The sequence below is a fragment of the Nerophis lumbriciformis genome, linkage group LG14, assembly GCF_033978685.3.
Source record: "Nerophis lumbriciformis linkage group LG14, RoL_Nlum_v2.1, whole genome shotgun sequence".
Lineage (NCBI taxonomy): Eukaryota > Metazoa > Chordata > Actinopteri > Syngnathiformes > Syngnathidae > Nerophis > Nerophis lumbriciformis.
The window spans coordinates 25,340,210-25,361,885 of NC_084561.2; the positions used below are offsets into that span (position 1 = coordinate 25,340,210).

Below are 21,676 nucleotides of genomic sequence, written 5' to 3' on the forward strand. Positions count from 1 at the left end.
TTAAATAGCCCCCCTGTTAGACCAGTTGATCTGCCGTTTCTTGTCTTTTCTCCTCTGCTCCCCTTTTCCTTGTGGAGTGGGGGGGGCACAGGTCCGGTGGCCATGGATGAAGTGCTGGCTGTCCAGAGTCGGGACCCGGGGTGGACCGCTCGCCTGTGCATCGGCTGGGAACATCTCTGCGCTGCTGACCCGTCTCCGCTCGGGATGGTGTCCTGCTGGCCCCACTATGGACTGGACTCTTACTATTATGTTGGATCCACTATGGACTGGACTCTCACAATATTATGTTAGACCCACTCGACATCCATTGCTTTCGGTCTCCCCTAGAGGGGGGGGGGGGGTTACCCACATATGCGGTACTCTCCAAGGTTTCTCATAGTCATTCACATCGACGTCCCACTGGGGTGAGTTTTTCCTTGCCCTTATGTGGGCTTTGTACCGAGGATGTCGTTGTGGCTTGTGCAGCCCTTTGAGACATTTGTGATTTAGGGCTATATAAACAAACATTGATTGATTGATTGATTGAACCAATATTCAGTTGAATATGCTACAAAGACAACATATTTGATGTTCAAACTGATAAACATTTTTTTTTTTTTGCAAATAATCATTAACTTTAGAATTTGATGCCATCAACACGTGACAAAGAAGTTGGGAAAGGTGGCAATAAATACTGATAAAGTTGAGGAATGCTCATCAAACACTTATATGGAACATCCCACAGGTGAACAGGCAAATTGGGAACAGGGGAACACCCAGAAACGCCGTCGGCTTCGCTGGGTCTGAGCTCATCTAAGATGGACTGATACAAAGTGGAAAAGTGTTCTGTGGTCTGACGAGTCCACATTTCAAATTGTTTTTGGATACTGTGGATGTCGTGTCCCCCGGACCAAAGAGGAAAAGATCCATCCGGATTGTTATAGGCGCAAAGTTGAAAAGCCAGCATCTGTGATGGTATGGGGGTGTATTAGTGCCCAAGGCATGGGTAACTTACACATCTGTGAAAGCGCCATTAATGCTGAAAGGTACATACAGGTTTTGGAGCAACATATGTTGCCATTCAAGCAACGTTACAATGGACACCCCTGCTTATTTCAGCAAGACAATGCCAAGCCATGTGTTACATCAATGTGGCTTCATAGTAAATGGTCTAGTACAGGCAGGCCAGTACTAGACTGGCCTGCCTGTAGTCCAGACCTGTCTCCCATTGAAAATGTGTGGCGCATTATGAAGCCTAAAATACCACAACGGAGACCCCCGGACTGTTGAACAACTTAAGCTGTACATCAAGCAAGAATGGGAAAGAATTCCACCTGAGAAGCTTAAAAAAGGTGTCTCCTCAGTTCCCAAACGTTTACTGAGTGTTGTTAAAAGGAAAGGCCATGTAACACAGTGTTGAACATGCCCTTTCCCAACTACTTTGGCACGTGTTGCAGCCATGAAATTCTAAGTTAATTATTATTTGCAAAAAAAAATAAAGTTTATGAGTTTGAACATCAAATATCTTGTCTTTGTAGTGCATTCAATTGAATATGGCTTGAAAAGGATTTGCAAATCATTGTATTCCGTTTATATTTACATCTAACGCAATTTCCCAACTCATATGGAAACGGGGTTTGGATATGAGAAAATGGAGTCCTGTGTAGTCATTTTGTTTTAAGCGTGAAAAAGATTGTGTGAACAATGTCAAATATACGTCACTAGGGGGTCATTCACTAAACAATTAGTCAACTCATTGGATTTACTGACTCTAATTCAGCAATCGGCTTTTAAATTCAGCTTGATATATTTTTAGGTATGTGCTAACAGTAAAGATGAATACTTTATTATAAAATATTTATTTTTACTGTAACTGTACTGCTCATTAGGCTGTTACAAAAATAAAATAAATAACTATTAACCTTTTGTGCATTTTAAAGCAAAGACAGGTAAAGTGCAAATCAAAACAAAGTATCACATTTGTATGCAAACAATGGACAGTAAAAATAGCATCAAAACTATCTAGTTTCCTCAAAAAGTTGAAGTTCCTAAGGAATAAAGCACCTGAATTGATATAGACAAAGTTTAGCTGGTGGACTTTTGGCTAAAATGATGGTTAATTCAATGTTTTGTCAAAATTGTCTATCTGTTGTTAGCTAGCAAGCTAACAAGCTAACAAGCTTACAGAGTAGAGTCAAGGAGCAAGTCCTCCAGATGTCCGACAAGTCTCCCCTTTAGGACGCACTCCGCTTTGTAAACTGAGCAAGTTATTCATGTCTGACGTGTTTAGGGTGAAATGTTCCCATACTTACTATGTTTTTACCCACAGTGTTGTTGCCAGAGGCAACTGCCATTTGTCTTTTTTCTGCCTGTCGCGCTCACCCCCGCATGCTCATTTTTGTCAAGAAAAACACGAGCAATGACATCACTGAATAATGTTGATAAATCAATGTGTCAGCGACAAATTGTATTCGAGATTTTTGTTGACACATTGTTGCACCCCTTATTGCCACAGGGTGGATACCGGGGGAGCGAAGTCTCTTGGGAAAATCTGGAGGGTTGGCAAGTCCCAAATTGATACAGTAGAAGCTTGATTTTTACAAGCCCTCATTGTATGAATGTATCAATAGACCCCTGCAACCTCAAAAGGGACAAGCGGTAGAAAATGGATAGATGGATGGATGGAGACCAAATTAAGGGCGTCTGTAAATGAAGACAGTTCAGCTAGTTGTTGCTTTGGCTTTGTTATTAAATAAAAAGTTGATACATAACCCCTTAATTTTGATATACAGTACTGTATACTCATGTATATTGTGTTCAATGTAGTGTTGTCCCAATACCAAAATTATTTTGATACTTTTTGGTACTTTTCTAAATAAAGGGTACCACAAAAAATTGCATTATTGGCTTTATTTTAACAAAAAATCTTACGGTACATTAAACATTGCAAGGTTGTTCTTAAATAAAATAGTGAACAACTTGTCTTTTATTAGTAAGTAAGCAAACAAAGACTCCTAATTTAGCTGATTAAGTATGCAGTAAAATATTGTGTAATTTTCCATTCTATTATTTTGGCCAAATTATTAAGGACAAGTGGTAGAAAATGAATTATTAATCTACTTGTTCATTTACTGTTAATATCTGCTTACTTTCTCTTTTAACATGTTCTATCTACACTTCTGTTAAAATGTAATAATCACTTATTCTTCTGTTGTTTGATACTTTACATTAGTTTTGGATGATACCACAAACTTGGGTATCAATCCGATACCAAGTCGTTACAGGATCATACATTGCTCATATTTAAAGTCCTCATGTGTCCGAGGACATATTTCTTGAGTATATATATAGATAGATAGATAGTACTTTGTTGATTCCTTCAGGAGAGTTCCTTCAGGAAAATAAAAATTCCAGCAGCAGTGTACAAAATTGAGATCGAATTTAAAAAGTAAAAAGTAAATAATGGGGGTATAAATGGAAACAAAATAGAAAAATATTACAATAGAATAAAAATAAAAAGCAACAATGAGAATAAAAATATAACAGTAAAATAAGAATATAACAAGAGAAACTAGGCAGTAGTGACCATAAACATAATTTATAAACATAATATACATTTTAAAAAAACGAAAGAAGATGTTGTGATTCCAAAAAATATCGACGTAATCATAGTAGTATCAACTGGATACGCTACTGTTAAGGTATCATTACAGTGGATGTTAGGTGTAGATCCACCAAAGGTGTTTGTTTACATGTTGACGCTGGTGAGCTACGGTGTGTAGTGAAGCATGTTTAGCTATTCCTCGTCCTGCAGGGATGATACTTGTAAGAAACGTACTTTATTTGTCGCCATGGAGACGAGGATTAGTGATTTAGATGTAGCTAAATCACTGCCGACTTGGGCTGGACTTTAGCCGCTAGCTAGCCATGTCTTAAAGCACCTCTTCCTAAGGGCGTTTCAGTGTTATAACTTCACCTTTATTGTTAGTTTTTAAGCCAAAATGCGTCCATTCTCCCTTTTCTGTCTACACACTGTGTCTGCTTGCAAGTACTCTGTGATTGTGCACTGCCGAACATGCTCGTCTGCTCGTAAACCAGCAATGACACCACGTGACGACGACGCGGGCGCAGGAGGCGGGCGGACCGGTATTTTTCAGAGGCGGTATAGTATCGAATATGATTCATTAGTATCGCCGTACTATACTAATACCGGTATACCGTAAAACCCTAATTCAATGTGCATAAATTTTACTAAAATATAATAAAGATAGCGTACAAAATGGATGGATGGATGGATAATAATAAAGACTTTTGTCGAGGCTGAAAGCCATTTTTCATGTTTACATTGTTTCTTATGGAGAAATTTGAACCTTGTTTAAGAACCATTTAATTAAGTTTGTTAACTGTTACTTGCTTGCGTAGAATTACAGAACTTTTGAGTTGGAAGCAGTTTGTGGTTAGGAGTCTGTCTGGTTAACATACAGTAAGTCAGTGTTTTTCAACCTTTTTAGAGCCAAGGCACATTTTTTGCGTTGAAAAAATGCGGAGGCACACCACCAGCAGAAATCATTAAAAACGAAACTCAGTTGACAGTAAAAAGTCGTCGCAATTGTTGGATACGACTTTAAACCATAACCAACCCAGCATCACTATAGCTCTTGTCTCAAAGTAGGTGTACTGTCACACCATGACTTACTTTGAGTTTTTGCTGTTTTCCTGTGTGTAGTGTTTTAGTTCTTGTCTTGCGCTCTTATTTTGGTGGCTTTTCCTGTTTTGTTGGTGTTTTCCTGTAGCAGTTTCATGTCTTCCTTAAGCGCTATTGCCCGCATCTGCTTTGTTTTAGCAATCAAAACTATTTAAGTTGTTGCTATCCTTCTTTGTGGGAACATTGTTGATTGTCATTTAATGTTCCGATGTACTTTGTGGACGCCGGCTTTGCTCCACAGCAAGTCTTTGCTGTCGTCCAGCATTCTGTTTTTGTTTACTTTGTAGCCAGTTAGGTTTTAGTTTCGTTCTGCATAGCCTTCCCTAAGCTTCATCGCATTTTCTTTATTTTTGGTTTAAGCATTAGATATGATGACAAACCCTTGTCGTCTCACAAGACGTGTTCCCGACATCTACAAAGCAATTAGCTACCGGCTGCCACCTACTGGTATGGAAGAGTATAATGCGGTTACGTTGCCGAGCTCTAGACGGCACCAACACTCAAAAACAGCAAATTATTTGCAGACTATAATTACTGGTTTGCCAAAAATATATTTTACCCCAAATAGGTGAAATTATATAATCTCCCACGGCACACCAGACTATCTCGCCGCGGCACAGTGGTTGAAAAACACTGCAGTAAGTTATGAAGTTGGATTGACTTGAAATTTGATTTAGAAGCTAAAAAAATGGTACACATCCCTGTAAAAAATGCCAAACACTTCTGCAGGGGCAACGCTACGAACTTAGCAACTCATTGACTATTTGACTCATACACAGTTTTTTAAATAAATGTATCAGATTCATCAGAGCCCCCAGTGATGCACTGCGTGACACTGAGGGGTAAAACAAACAATTTCAAGGACCACCACTTTCCTTGCGGTGTCCTGTAGAAAACAACAAAGAGAGCCACCTAAGAGCTTAACGTGCAGGACAAACATTGGTTTAGAAAAAAAACAAAAAAACATTGGAAACTTCCCTCAACCCCCAAACCGACCTTAAGCAAGCAAAAATGCTTCTGGTTTCACACATGAGCCAACACAAATACCGAAGAAAAAGTATGTACAGGGGAGTCTCAGATAGTCAAACCTCAGTGGCTGCATAGGTTGATATTAATATGCAAGTAAAATCCCAATCCCAAGTAAAATTGGGATTGGGATTGGGCAAAAATACGATGTGTGAGGAAGGAAACAAACAGAAATATATCTCGATATAGAAATATATCTCAATTTAATGAGAGGAAATTAGCAAGGTCATGTATACACTAGATATTTAATACAAATGGTAGTCATGAGTACTCCTTGATATCAAAGGCAGAACTTTCCAACTTGATTTGGATTTTCTTAAGCAGTGTCAGGAGGCACACTTAAGACCATAAAACAACCTCAGAGGAATGGTGCTGTCTTCAAGGACTAGTTTCACTGTGTGTACTGTCCCTTAAACAGTCATTTATCAAGGATTATTTGAGTCATTTTAAAGAAAAAGTAGAAATATCCAATTATCCAACTACCGTAATTTCATGACTATAAATCGCAACTTTTTTCAATGCTTTGAACCCTGCGACTTGTACAATTTGGATTTTTACAGGTTCTCAAGCTTCCAATTCCGCCAATAAATTTTGCCTTGTCACATAAGACTAGTAAAATTGACAAATTGAGTCACAATGGACCAATTGTTGAGATTAAATTAAATACTACACTCACACAATCATTGAGTCAGCCATTTAACACGTTATGGACTCACCCTTGTCATGGAGAAGACACGACAAAATGCATACGATGCTGCTTTCAAGTTAAAGGCAATCGACCTAGTTATCGAAAAGGAAACCAAATGGTTTCGAAAGGCTGTACTGCTGTGTGTGAGGAAGACGGCACACGCTCAGAGGCCAATTTGCCACAAGACGAAAAGTGAAAGTGAGGCTGAGAAAATGTCGGACAAAGCTATTTTGAGACTTTTAATATCTGACACCAAAGAAGACGACTTCAAGAGATTCAGAGTGCAGGACTTGGTAGCAATGTGAACATGGACACAATTCATCGGATTAAAAGTCTGTCTGGAATCAACATGATTCATATAAACACTCAATCAATTAATGTTTATTTATATAGCCCTAAATCACAAATGTCTCAAAGGGCTGCACAAGCCACAACGACATCCTCGGTACAGAGCCCACATAAGGGCAAGGAAAAACTCACCCCAGTGAGTGGGACGTCGATGTGGATGACTATGAGAAACCTTGGAGAGGACCGCATATGTGGGTAACCCCCCCCTCTAGGGGAGACCGAATGCAATGGACGTCGAGTGGGTCTGACATAATATTGTGAGAGTCCAGTCCATAGTGGATCCAACATAATAGTGAGAGTCCAGTCCATAGTGGGTCAGCAGGAAACCATCCCGAGCGGAGACGGGTCAGCAGCGCAGAGATGTCCCCAACCGATGCACAGGCGAGCGGTCCACCCCGGGTGCCGACTCTGGACAGCCAGCACTTCATCCATGACCACCGGACCATTGATTGATTGATATAAACACGTTATTCGGAATATTCTGACACGATCACACACGTTGGGATCAAAATGTGAATTTGATCGAGACAGGTGGTTTATGCTGATAGTCATTCAGATTGGAGCGCATGAAAGCACTTTTTCCAAAGTTTGTGTCAAAATTATCTTTGACGTTAGCTAGTTGGTGGAGGTGGGAGTAAATGTAATAAGTCTCGGAATGAAGCGATTGTCTTGCTGCTGTCTCCTCCCATTCAACATGTACAGACGTAGTGTTATATACTGTTGAGTTTGTTGCTCTAAAAACGAGACTAGCAAAAACAAAAGTATGGTCTGGAGTTTCATGTGTCGATGTAACAATAAAAGAAGGGATCCGGTTGTCGTCTCAACAAGCTGTTTTATTCACGACATTACAGCTACCTCAAGTTCTAACTGCTAGCCTCAGGCACTTACACAGGACATGCGGCAACCCGTACATATCACAATATAAAAGGCACAAAACAGCTCCATTTAAAAAAAAAGAGGTAAAACAAAAGTAGTGAACAGAAAGAAAAACTTATAAATAAATAGCGTGACAACGTCGAACAAGCAGAACAGCACACAGCTATGTTTGTTTACAGTGGAAGTCACTGCTGCTTCTTAAGCACCTGCAGTGAGCAAACTTGTCCAAACGATGGCGCCATAGCACAAACAATAACACACCTTCCCGTGTACGGTATGCGCTGTGCATTACAAAGTAAAATATTCCGACGGAAGGTGTGATGCATTAGAATGCACGTATAATCGGCTCATTTTGTTCAGGATCCATGTACACAATAGCCTTTTAATCCGAATTATAAACAGCTAAAATAATTATTGCCCATGTACACAGGCACTGTCTTATTAAATTTGTCACTGAACACAAGCGCCTGTGTAAATATTTAATACTTCAAAACCTGCAGCCCAAAAACCTGCTCAGCCTATAGATGTACAACATTTAATTTGTTAAAAAATTAAGTGGGTGCGACTTATATTTAGGTGCGCCCTATAGTCCGGAAATTACGGGAACTAGTTATTTACAGACCATCTTGTTCTTGGTAGTTGGCTGTGAGAGGGTAGAACGAGAGGAAAATGTACCTCAGACAATTTATTTGATTGTACTGTACAGTAAAGTATGACAATATATCAAAATATTGCGATATTTGAACTTGCAATAAGATAACTGGATCGTTCCTCTCACCATGAACTGTTGTATTATTCCCTATGGTAAATTGTAGAGATGTCCGATAACATCGGAATGCCGATACTATCGGCCGATAAATGCTTTAAAATGTAATATCGGTATCGGTTTCAAAAAATAAAATGTATGACTTTTTAAAACGCCACTGTGTACATGGACGTAGGGAAAAGTACAGAGCGTCAATCAACTTTAAAGGCACTACCTTTACGTGCCGGCCCAGTCACATAATATCTACGGCTTTTCACACACACAAGTGAATCCAAGCATACTTGGTCAATAGCCATACAGGTCACACTGAGGGTGGCCGTATAAACAACTTTAACACGGTTACAAATATGCGCTACACTGTGAACCCACACCAAACAAAAATGACAAACACATTTCGGGAGAACATCCGCACCGTAACACAACATAAACACAACAGAACAAATACCCAGGACCCCTTGCAGCACTTACTCTTCCGGGACGCTACAATATATACCCCCCGCTACCCCCTACCCCCCCACCTCAACCCTGCCCACCTCAACCTCCTCATGCTCTCTCAGGGAGAGCATGTTCCAAATTCCAAGCTGCTGTTTTGAGGCATGTTAAAAAAAATAATGCACTTTGTGACTTCAATAATAAATATGGCAGTGCCATGTTGGCATTTTTTTCCATAACTTGAGTTGATTTATTTTGGAAAACCTTGTTACATTGTTTAATGCATCCAGCGGGTCATCACAACAAAATTAGGCATAATAATGTGTTAATTCCATGACTGTATATATCAGTATCGGTTGATATCGGAATCGGTAATTAAGAGTTGGACAATATCGGAATATCGGATATCGGCAAAAAAAACATTATTAGCCATCTTAGATCACACATGTAACACCAAGTCTCATGATGCCTTCAAACAACCACACTGTAAGGAACATTTATTTTGCTCCTCGCATGAAGCAAGGAAGGAGAAACCAAGGCGCTACAATATGTAAAGATGCAAAACATAAGCTATAGTGTGTACTTTTTTCTTTGTTTTTGTTTCAACCCTATTGCAGCATCAAAATATCGAGATGATAATGCGATGGATGGATATTATCGTATTGCATTTTGAGGTACTCTTGGATCCCCAGCCCTACTGTACAGTACTGTACTGAGATCCATTTGGATTTAGAGATTTTTTAAGTGTAGAATACATGTCAAATTATTATTCTAAACAGTTTTAACAGTCCTTGATTTCACAAAATGGGCTAAAATGGAAGAACATTTTTGTGAAAGGGAGTAATTGTTGCTATAAATGTTATTATCAAAGCAATCTTCATAAGAGCATGTTTGCAACAATTTGGCATCAAAGACCCTAAACCCTGACCTCAACCCCATCAAAACCACTTTTGTGGACCAGCAGGCCCTCTTTCAGGTCAGTGACCTCTGACCTCTCAAGGTTCTTCTGGTTGAATACCAACAGACAATAAACAATACCGCGGACATGATACAACAATTTTCAGTTCCAGTCTCTCCCAATAACATAACACTCCCTAAAAATATAGTTTGAAAATTTACGCACGTGTATAGGAACTAAAAATATGTATTTCCCGCCTTTAGACATTAACAATTGGATTATCATTATTTTTTTCAAGCTGCTGCACCTCAATTGAAGTCCTCTAGTACTTCTATGGGAAGGACCGGCTTACACTTTGAAAAACAGTAACGTAAACGTTCCCTGTTCGTTTGTCCTGGAATTGGGCGGATCCATCAAAATAGTGACAATATTGACACCGAGGGTAATACAGTATCAAATCGATACTAGCGTGATGAGATTGATAATTTTCAGTGCTCTTCTATATTTATTTGTACAAATATCTTGGTTTGGGTTGTAATGTTCATATTGTTGATGTTGAAGGCTGTCAGCGTTAACGCGATTATAAAGAGTGAACAGAGATTTTCATTAACTTAAAAATAGACCAATTTTTTAAGCTTTTCAGGTGGAATTCTTTCCCATTCTTGCTTGATGTACAGCTTAAGTTGTTCAACAGTCCGGGGTTCTCCGTTGTGGTATATTAGGCTTCATAATGCGCCACACTTTTGGACTACAGGCAGGCCAGTCTAGTGCCCGCACTCTTTTACCACGAAGCCACGCTGTTGTAACATGTGGCTTGGCATTGTCTTGCTGAAATAAGCAGGGGCGTCCATGATAACGTTGCTTGGATGGCAACATATGTTGCTCCAAAACCTGTATGTTCCTTTCAGCATTAATGGTGCCTTCACAGATGTGTAAGTTACCTATACCTTGGGCACTAATACACCTCCATACCATCACAGATGCTGGCTTTTGAACTTAGCGCCTATAACAGTCCGTATGGCTCTTTTCCTCTTTAGTCTGGAGGACACGACGCTTACAGTTTCCAAAAACTATTTGAAATGTGGACTCGTCAGACCACAGAACACTTTTCCATTTTGCATCGGTCCATCTTAGTCTATCCAGCGAAGCCGGCGGAATTTCTGGGTGTTGTTGATAAATGGCTCTGGCTTTCGACTTTTAACTTGCACTTACAGATGTAGCGACAAATTGTAGTTACTGACAGTGATTTTTTGAAGTGTTCCTGAGCCCATGTGGTGATATCCTTTACACACTGATGTTGGGATCGAAGGTCACGGGCATTCAATGTTGGTTTTGGGCCTTGCTGCTTACGTGCAGTGATTTCTCCAGATTCTCTAAACCTTTTGATGACATTACGGACCGTAGATGATGAAATCCCTAAATTCCTTGCAATAGCTCGTTGAGAAATGTTGTTCTTGAACTGTTTGACAATTTGCTCATGCATTTGTTCACAAATTGGTGACCCTCGCCCCATCCTTGTTCGTGAATAACTGAGTATTTCATGGAATCTACTTTTATACCCAATCATGGCACCCACCTGTTCCCAATTAGCCTAGTTTGATGAGCATTTCTCAATTTTATGTGTCTTTTTTGACACTTGTGCCAGCTTTTTTGAAACATGTTGCAGGCATCCAATTCCAAATGAGCTAAAAAATAACAAAGTTTTCCAGTTCAAACGTCAAGTATCTTGTCTTTGCAGTCTATTCAATTGAATACAGGTTGAAAAGGTTTTGCAAATCATTGGATTCTGTTTTTATTTATGATTTACACAACGTGACAACTTCACTAGTTTTGGGTTTTGTAGATGCACTGCAGGACTGCTTCTAAAAATCCCATAAAAAGTAGTACATCTCTCCTGCATTTTTGAAAACATAGCAAAACGCAGCAGGTACAAGTGCAGTAAATGAGTGTATTCGTGGTGACACCCCGTATAACACACATAACAATCCTCATTTAAATAAGGCACTCTGCATCACTTTGCAATTGCAAACGCAGTCTTAGTAAATCGCACGCAACACGTTCACTAATCGTACACGCTATTCTATTTTTTTGCACACGCTGTTTAGCGTGTGGTGTTTGGATCTCAGTGAATCAGGCCCTCAGTGAAAATGACGAGGCTTTTTTCATTGGTTTACTATACAGCGTGCAACCTTCCCAATTGCTCACAGCCACATGGAGACGACCATGCAACCTGCTCATTGGGAGTAATTATGGGGTAAGTTTCTTGCTCAAGGACACTCTGACACTCGTTCCGGAAAGCCACAATTACACAGACTTTGACAAAAAAAAGACCAGAAACAGGCTCAAGTGTCGTCTATTTGCTTTAACATGCTCTCTAAATGGATATTCAAGGCAGAATGAGATGATACAATAATACTTTTTGTAATAGTTTGTATGTAATACAAAGCCTGCAGATCCGAACATTAGCTGTTATTGTAACCGCAGTTCGTTTATTCTTTGTTTCTGCATTCTTAACCTCTTTACTTTGCCAATGTAATCCTTTGACTGGGATTATAGTAATGTTCATTATGAGTAGGAATGTTCACTTGGAAGGCATAACGATGTTCTGTGGCAAAGCAAGCATTTGGTTGCTTTTATTTTTGCAAATTTATCAAAAATGGCAAATATTTGTACATGTCGTATTTGCTGATGTTGCTCTACTGTTGTTGTTGTGTTTGCTGTTGTTGTTTTTGTCTCTCTGTCTAATCCCCCTCTTGTCCCCACAATTTCCCCCTCTGTCTTCTTTTCTTTCTATCCCCTCCTGCTCCCGCCCGGCTGCACCAAATGATAATATAAATACATTTAATAAAGTCAAATACAAATAAGGCAACAAGAGAAGTATCCTACACGTCTCTTTTGTAAAATAAATCTGAACAGCCGATATGGGCATCTACATCAACTATATCAGTGTTTTTCAACTTTTTTTGAGCCGAGGCACATTTTTTGCGTTGAAAAAATGTGGAAGCACACCACTAGTAGAAATCATTAAAAAACAAAACTCAGTTGACAGTAAAAAGTCGTTGTCGCAATTGTTGGATGGGACTTTAAACCATAACCAAGCATGCATCACTGTAGCTCTTGTCTCAAAGTAGGTGTACTGTCACCACCTGTCACATCACGCCATGACTTTTTGAGGTTTTTGGTGTTTTCCTGTGTGTAGTGTTTTAGTTCTTGTCTTGAGCTCCTATTTTGGTGACTTTTTCTGTTTTTTTGGTATTTTCCTGTAGCAGTTTCATGTCTTCCTTTGAGCGATATTTCCCGCATCTACTTTGTTTTAGCAATCAAGAATATTTCAGTTGTTTTTATCCTTCTTTGTGGGGACATTGGTGATTGTCATGTCATGTTCGGATGTACATTGTCTTTGCTCCACAGTAAGTCTTTGCTGTCGTCCAGCATTCTGTTTTTGTTTACTTTGTAGCCAGTTCAGTTTTAGTTTCGTTCTGCATAGCCTTCCCTCAGCTTCAATGCCTTTTCTTAGGGGCACTCACCTTTTATTTAAGCATTAAACACCTTTTTACCTGCACACTGCCTCCCGCTGTTCCCGACATCTAAAACGCAATTAGCTACCGGCTGCCACCTACTGATAAGGAAGAGTATTACACGGTTACTCTGCCGAGCTCTAGACAGCACTGACACTCAACAACAACACATAATGTGCAGACTATAATTACTGGTTTGCAAAAAATATTTTTAACCCAAATAGGTGAAACTAGATAATCTCCCACGGCACACCAGACTGTATCTCATGGCACACTAGTGTGCCGCGGCACAGTGGTTGAAAAACACTGAACTATATGATGTGCCTGAGAAGCTGGACAGGACCCAAAAATAAAAAAAATAAAAAAAATATGAACATGTACACCAATAAATGCTTGCATGATAACTCGGGCTGCAACTACCGATTATTTTTGATAATCAATTAGTCAACAATTATCTTAATGATTTAATGGCTCTAATATTTCCATCGACTTCTAAATGCAGCTTAAGTTATTTTAGGCAAGTGCCTACTAACAACAAAGATGACCAATTCCTTCATAAATATTTATTCATACTGTAACTGTGCTGCTGTTATAAAAATTAAAATGACTAATAAAATGTTGTCCATTTAATAGAAAGGAAAGGCAAAGTGCTAAAAAAAAAAACAATTAACCTTGTTTATGTATTTTAAAAAAACTGTTAAAACAGCAGCAATGAAAACAAACAACAAAACACAAAATCTAACTTCCTCAAAAAGAAAAGCATTTTGTGATGTTTAAAAAGCTGCACACTGGTATATTGACTATTGATTAACTCTTGGCAGTTTTAACACTCTAATACAGTGGTCCCCAACCACCGGGCTGCGGCCCGGTACCGGTCCGCGGACCGATTGACAAACACATTTCGAGAGAACATCCGCACCGTAGCACAACATAAACACAACAGAACAAATACCCAGAACCCCTTGCAGCACTAACTCTTCCGGGAAGCTACAATATACACCCCCCGCTAACCCCTACCCCCCAACTTCCTCATGCTCTCTCAGGGAGAGCATGTCCCAAATTCCAAGCTGCTGTTTTGAGGCATGTTAAAAAAAATAATGCACTTTGTGACTTCAATAATACATATGGCAGTGCCATGTTGGCATTTTTTTTAGAGATGTCCGATAATATCGGCCTGCCGTTATTATCGGTCAATAAATGCGTTAAAATATAATATCGGAAATTATCGGTATCGTTTTTTTATTATTATTGGTATCGTTTTTCTTTTTTTTTTTTTCATTAAATCAACATAAAAAACACAAGATAGACTTACAATTAGTGCACCAACCCAAAAAACCTTCCTCCCCCATTTACACTCATTCACACAAAAGGGTTGTTTCTTTCTGTTATTAATATTCTGGTTCCTACATTTTATATCAATATATATCAATACAGTCTGCAAGGGATACAGTCCGTAAGCACACATGATTGTGCGTGCTGCTGGTCCACTAACAGTACTAACCTTTAACAGTTAATTTTACAAATTTTCATTAATTACTAGTTTCAATGTAACTGTTTTTATATTGTTTTATTTTCTTTTTTATTCAAGAAAATGTTTTTAATTTATTTATCTTATTTTTATTTTTATTTTATTTTTTTAAAGTACCTTATCTTCACCATACCTGGTTGTCCAAATTAGGCATAATAATGTGTTAATTCCACGACTGTATATATCGGTTGATATCGGTATCTGTAATTAAAGAGTTGGACAATATCGGAATATCGGCAAAAAGCCATTATCGGACATCCCTAATTTTTTTCCATAACTCGAGTTGATTTATTTTGGAAAACCTTGTTACATTGTTTAATGCATCCAGCGGGGCATCACAACAAAATTAGGCATAATAATGTGTTGATTCCACGACTGTATATATCGGTATCGGTTGATATCGGAATCGGTAATTAAGAGTTGGACAATATCAGATTATCGGATATCGGCAAAAAAGCCATTATCGGACATCTCTACTCCTGTTGCAACGTTACTCCACCCAACGGATCACCTCTTCACCTTAAACGCTACAAAAGTCATCGCCATTGTTAAATCAACAAGAGGGTCACACAAAATGAGCAACTTTCTTACTCATCATTTTATCAATAGAGCTGATTTAAACGGTCTTTGCAGCGGCGTGCCTGTGCACGTCAATCGTTGACAATGAAGCAGTGGAAAGCATTAAAAAAAAGCTAACTAAGATCCGCAATGTTAAAAGGACAAAGAGGAAAATGTCCGGCTCGTTTCTTTGCAACAGAGCCGATCTGTATGCAATTGTCCTGTGGTGAGTGTTGTGGTATTCGGCCCTAGGATCACTGTCAAAATCAAACCCTTTCCCTTTCTTGTGGCAGGCGTCTAAATGGTGCCCTGTCATCAACCAACATTCTCTCGCGGAGGGTTTGTGCAATCACACTCTCGCATATCTAAACCAGTGCACACCCCCACACAACCGCAACACACACAACCGCAACACACACAACCTATACATATTCCAAAATAGTTTGTTTTTTTTTTACACATTTTTTTGTTTGACCAGAAAATGTCTTTCTATACGTTGACTATATTTGCAGGCCCAGAAACCCGAGTGGCTGCACAGCTAACTAAACACCCACCGAGTGGTCCGGTCTGTAGCCCTGCCAGCGATGGCTGAAGGTGAATTTCATTAAAATCGGGTCACTCTCCAACCGCGAGAGGACAGGAAAGAATAAGTGAAGGAAAAAAACGAAAAACTTTGTAAACTATCAACACACCTAATTACATCCCAGTATTGCTGAGCCCAATAATGAGGCTCTTTCAGCATAACTTCCTGCTACTGATGCATGCTGATAAAGTCACGCTACCTGAATGCTGTCTTCTTGGTCAATCTAAACCATTCCCCGCCTGAAGACAAAACAGGTGGCGCAATCACCATCCACCCATCAGATAAGGAACAGATGTTGGCTATGGGGCCGGACTCCAAATGACACACAAAAATACACTAGTTCCTCCACATTGCTGCACAAAAACTAGACTGTAGCTTTCTTATGTTATGTTGTTTACCTCATCAATTTTCATAATTTTTAGCTTTTAAATACAAACGTTTGTATCTTTGAACATTCAGCTTCATTACATGTGTGTTCAAACTAAAAACAAGAAATACACACACACACACACACACACACACACACACACACACACACACACACACACACACACACACACACACACACACACACACACGCACGCACACGCACACACACACACACATATGTACAAATATAATATACAAACCCCGTTCCCATATGAGTTGGGAAATTGTGTTAGATGTAAATATAAACGGAATACAATGATTTGCAAATCCTTTTCAATCCATATTCCATTGAATGCACTACAAAGACAAGATATTTGATGTTCAAACTCATAAACTTTATTTTTTTTTTGCAAATAATAATTAACTTAGAATTTGATGGCTGCAACACGTGCCAAAGTAGTTGGGAAAGGGCATGTTCACCACTGTGTTACATCACCTTTTCTTTTAACAACACTCAATAAACGATTGGGAACTGAAGAGACACATTTTTTTAAGCTTCTCAGGTGGAATTCTTTCCCATTCTTGCTTGATGTACAGCTTAAGTTGTTCAACAGTCCGGGGGTCTCCGTTGTGGTATTTTAGGCTTCATAATGCGCCACACATTTTCAATGGGAGACAGGTCTGGACTACAGGCAGGCCAGTCTAGTACCCGCACTCTTTTACTATGAAGCCACGTTGATGTAACACATGGCTTGGCATTGTCTTGCTGAAATAAGCAGGGGTGTCCATGGTAAAGTTGCTTGGATGGCAACATATGTTGCTCCAAAACCTGTATGTACCTTTCAGCATTAATGGCGCCTTCACAGATGTGTAAGTTACCCATGTCTTGGGCACTAATACACCCCCATACCATCACAGATGCTGGCTTTTCAACTTTGCGCCTATAACAATCCGGATGGTTCTTTTCCTCTTTGGTCCGGAGGACACGACGTCCACAGTTTCCAAAAACAATTTGAAATGTGGACTCGTTTATGATGCGCATTATGAAGCCTAAAATAGCACAACGGAGACCCCCGGACTGTTGAACAACTTAAACTGTACATCAAGCAAGAATGGGAAAGAATTCCACCTGAGAAGCTTAAAAAATGTGTCTCCTTAGTTCCCAAACGTTTACTGAATGTTGTTAAAAGGAAAGGCCATGTAACACAGTGGTGAACATGGCCTTTCCCAACTACTTTGGCACGTGTTGCAGCCATGAAATTCTAAGTTAATTATTATTTGCAAAAAAAAATAAAGTTTATGAGTTTGAACATCAAATATCTTGTCTTTGTAGTGCATTCAATCGAATATGGGTTGAAAAGGATTTGCAAATCATTGTATTCCGTTTATATTTACATCTAACACAATTTCCCAACTCATATGGAAACAGGGTTTGTATATATATATATATATATATTCCTCAAACGCACCATCTGTTCTAGAACGGATGTTTGTGGTTGTGTTTCCCCCGCCCTCAAGAGATGAATTAAACAAACTAGACCAAATGAGAGAGCAAAATAAGGTCACATTCAATAACGCGGAGCGCCTTCCAACTCAGTCTGTCGTCGTGGGTGATATGGCGGATGTCGGTTCTCCAAGCCCCTGGGGTTCAACACCGGGAATAGATTTGACAGATAACTCTGGGCAGTGCTGTCAAGAAAATACCTTATGGATCTGGATACTCCGTGTGAGTGCTGATAGCGGAACAGTTTTAAATGTTCCCCCAGTCAGGCCCTGGATTGTTTTTCTGTTATGTTTTTATTAGGAGGTGCAATGGCACAGGTAACCCACGGTAGGGTTTGTGCCTCAGTTTTTGGGCCACGGTTTCTGGCACGTTTTTTGGGTGTTTTGAGAACAAGTTTTTTTTCAGTCGCAAAGTTTTGTCCTTATTTTTCTTGTCAGCAAAAACTGCATTCTGCAGTAGCCAAAGTATTTGTGATGTAGTGAATACTAGAGGATTTTTTCAAATAGTAAAATGCCACTTACTCTTTGATTACTTGTCCACACCAGTGCTTCTCACCAGTGCTTTGGCAAATGGCAAGCGGTGACCCAAATTATAGAAGTTTTAAAAACTCCAATCTTAATATTTAATGAAAATATATTAAAGTGAAGTTTGCATTTGAGGTAGTATAAAATAATCCTAATGATTATTCAGAAGCAAAACATTTTTAATCAACAAAGTAAAACATTTGAGATACGAACAGTTGTACGTCGTTAGGATTTTATCAATACCCATACCAATATCGATATTTCTTATCGATACCAGTTTGCATTCGTACTCTTATCAGTACTATATGTAAATTGTGTAAATGGAGATGTGAAAAAATAATTTTTTTTAACAGCATTTTTATTAGCTCAAGAGGTTGTGCACCAGCAACATCATGATATAACATGTCACAGCAGGGAAGTACAGTATTATTTAAGCACATAATAAATTATGTAAATTATAATGGGCAGGGCTGCTTGGAGATACAATAAATACAATACAATAAAATAGCAAAATTCAGCAATCCTCGTGTAAACTTCTTCTGGTACTGTAATAGTATCCAATTTTGCCTTTTGTAACAGAGGGTGCTGGTTCAATTCCTCCTATTATGCTGTGATCTTGTTCCGGTTGTTTTATTTTCTCAAAACTATTTTTAATCTACTTGTTAATTTACTGTTAATATTTGGTTACTTTCTGTTATAACATGGTTCTATCAACACTTCTGTTAAAATCTAATAAGCACTTATTCGTCTGTTGTTTAGATACTTTCCAGTAGGGAAGGGATTCATATGGCCCCCATTCATGGGTGGATCTTGCGCGACAGGAAGAGGATGGGTTTATAATTTTTGCAAGGCAGTCTGCTGAAAATGATGGAAAGCGCCACTCTACATAGCAACTGACGCTTTGGTCGACGTTGGAATTGCTACAAAACACACTAAGATATTCAACACTCTACTGCCATTTGGCGGCTAAAGTGGATTGTGCACTCCCCCAAAGTAGAAGCATTTAAGTCCCATCTTATAACTCATTTGTATACTCTAGCCTTTAAATACACCCCCTTTTTAGACCAGTTGATCTGCCATTTCTTTTCTTTTCTGCTCTGCCCCCCTCTCCCTTGTGAAGGTGGGGGCACAGGTCCGGTGGCCATAGATGAAGTGCTGGCTGTCCAGAGTCGTGACCCGGTGTGGACCGCTAGCCTGTGCATCGGTCGGGGACATCTCTGCCCTGCTGACTTGTCTCCGCTCGGGATGGTCTCCTGCTGGCCCCACTATGGACTGGACTCTCACTATTATGTTAGATCCACTACGGACTAGACTTTCACAATATTATGCTAGACCCACTCGACGTCCATTGCACCGGTCTCCCCTAGAGGGGGGGGGGGGGGTCCTCTCCAAGGTTTCTCATTGTCATCCCACTGGGTTGAGTTTATCCTTGCCCTGATGTGGGCTCTGAACCGAGGATGTCGTTGTGGCTTGTGCAGCCCTTTGAGACACTTGTGATTTAGGGCTTTATAAATAAACTTTGATTGATTGATTGAATTTGGCACGTTGCATGTGTCAGGTAAACCGTGACGAATGTGAATTCCCTTCCTACTTTACAGTTTCAGGTGATACTACAAATTTGGATATCTACCAACATCAAGTAGTTACAGGGGCAGTACTTGTCGCACCGATGTTGATACCAATAATTAACATTTTCAGAATCATTGAATGATTTATTTTTTGGTCACAATCATAATTAGACATAAGCACAGGATGGCGGTGTAACAATATACATTAAATATTTAAACCATTTCCTACTATTAGCTTTGATTTGTTTTGTTTTTCCTTAAACATTAACAGGACAAAATATTTTTTGATTATAACAAACCACTGTAGTATTGACCATATAATGAAAGCATATTTGGCATTGTTACAGTTGATATTGGTATCGGTTCGGAGACCTCTGTTTACATTTAAGAGTTCTAGCTTAACGGTTGGCATATCTAAAGTGTCTAGTGTAGCCATCCATCCATCCATCTTCTTCCGCTTATCCGAGGTCGGGTCGCGGGGGCAGCAGCCTAAGCAGGGAAGCCCAGACTTTCCTCTCCCCAGCCACTTCGTCCAGCTCTTCCCGGGGGATCCCGAGGCGTTCCCAGGCCAGTCGGGAGACATATTCTTCCCAACGTGTCCTGGGTCTTCCCCGTGGCCTCCTACTGGTTGGACGTGCCCTAAACACCTCCCTAGGAAGGCGTTCGAACCACCTCATCTGGCTCCTCTCGATGTGGAGGAGCAGCGGCTTTACTTTGAGCTCCTCCCGGATGACAGAGCTTCTCACCCTATCTCTAAGGGAGAGCCCCGCCACCCGGCGGAGGAAACTCATTTCGGCCGCTTGTACCCGTGATCTTGTCCTTTCGGTCATAACCCAAAGCTCATGACCATAGGTGAGGATGGGAACGTAGATCGACCGGTAAATTGAGAGCTTTGCCTTCCGGCTCAGCTCCTTTTTCACCACAACGGATCGATACAGCGTCCGCATTACTGAAGATGCCGCACCGATCCGCCTGTGGATCTCACGATCCACTTTTCCCTTCTAGTGTAGCATGGTTAGCTATTCCTCTTCCGCCAGTGAAAATGATACTTGTGAAAAAGAAGTGTATTTCCTGCCATGGAAGTGAGGATGGCTGACTTAGAATGCTACATTGCTTTGTGGATGCCTTCGTTCGCTTGTCGCTTGTCAAATTTGTGGCACACAGCAAGAATGCGTCATCAACATGCATGATCACCATATAATGATAGTGTGAGTAGTAGTAGTCGGGGCTCGGCTGAAGAAAGTGACCGGGTGCTTCTGGCTTCCAGACGGTTTGCCGTGCAGAGCGTGGCGGCAGATCCCTTGCAGACTTCGATATGGAGAGTGAGGACTAGGGATGATGTTCGAAACCGGTTCTCCCGATTGTCCGATAAGAAAAGAACCGATTCCATGGTTTCGAATCCCTTTTTGAGAACCGGTTCCCGTTATCGAAGCCACTATGCTGTCTTTTCGTGACCATAGGGCGCACCGTACTAAAAGGCGCCGTGTCAATTACGGGTGCTATTTCTGTATTTAACGCATAAATAAGGCTCACTGGGGGCGTGCCTTTAGCGCCCTCTCTCACCTGAAACCTTCACCCTATAACGGCCACATGCTGTCCTCAGTCATGTCCGCTTTTCCTCCATAGGGTAACGACCTGCTGAGGTTGATGTTGTGTTCTTGAGTGAGTGATATTCAGAATTCCCATTGTTGTGAACGTAGCACGCCTGTATGGTGATTGGTGAAGAAGGAGGAAGCGTTGTTGTTGCCGAAATGAGGAGTGAGGATAGACGTGCGTGTGGAAGGAACAAGATAAGTTGAGCTGTGT

At 40.1% G+C, this 21,676-nt stretch overlaps 1 protein-coding gene across 1 annotated transcript in view; it reads right to left on the bottom strand.

The window, feature by feature from the left end:
• The window catches only part of ror1 (receptor tyrosine kinase-like orphan receptor 1), a 335,931-nt gene that overhangs the window by 71,314 nt on the left and 242,941 nt on the right, over window positions 1–21,676 (bottom strand). The window lies entirely within an intron of this gene.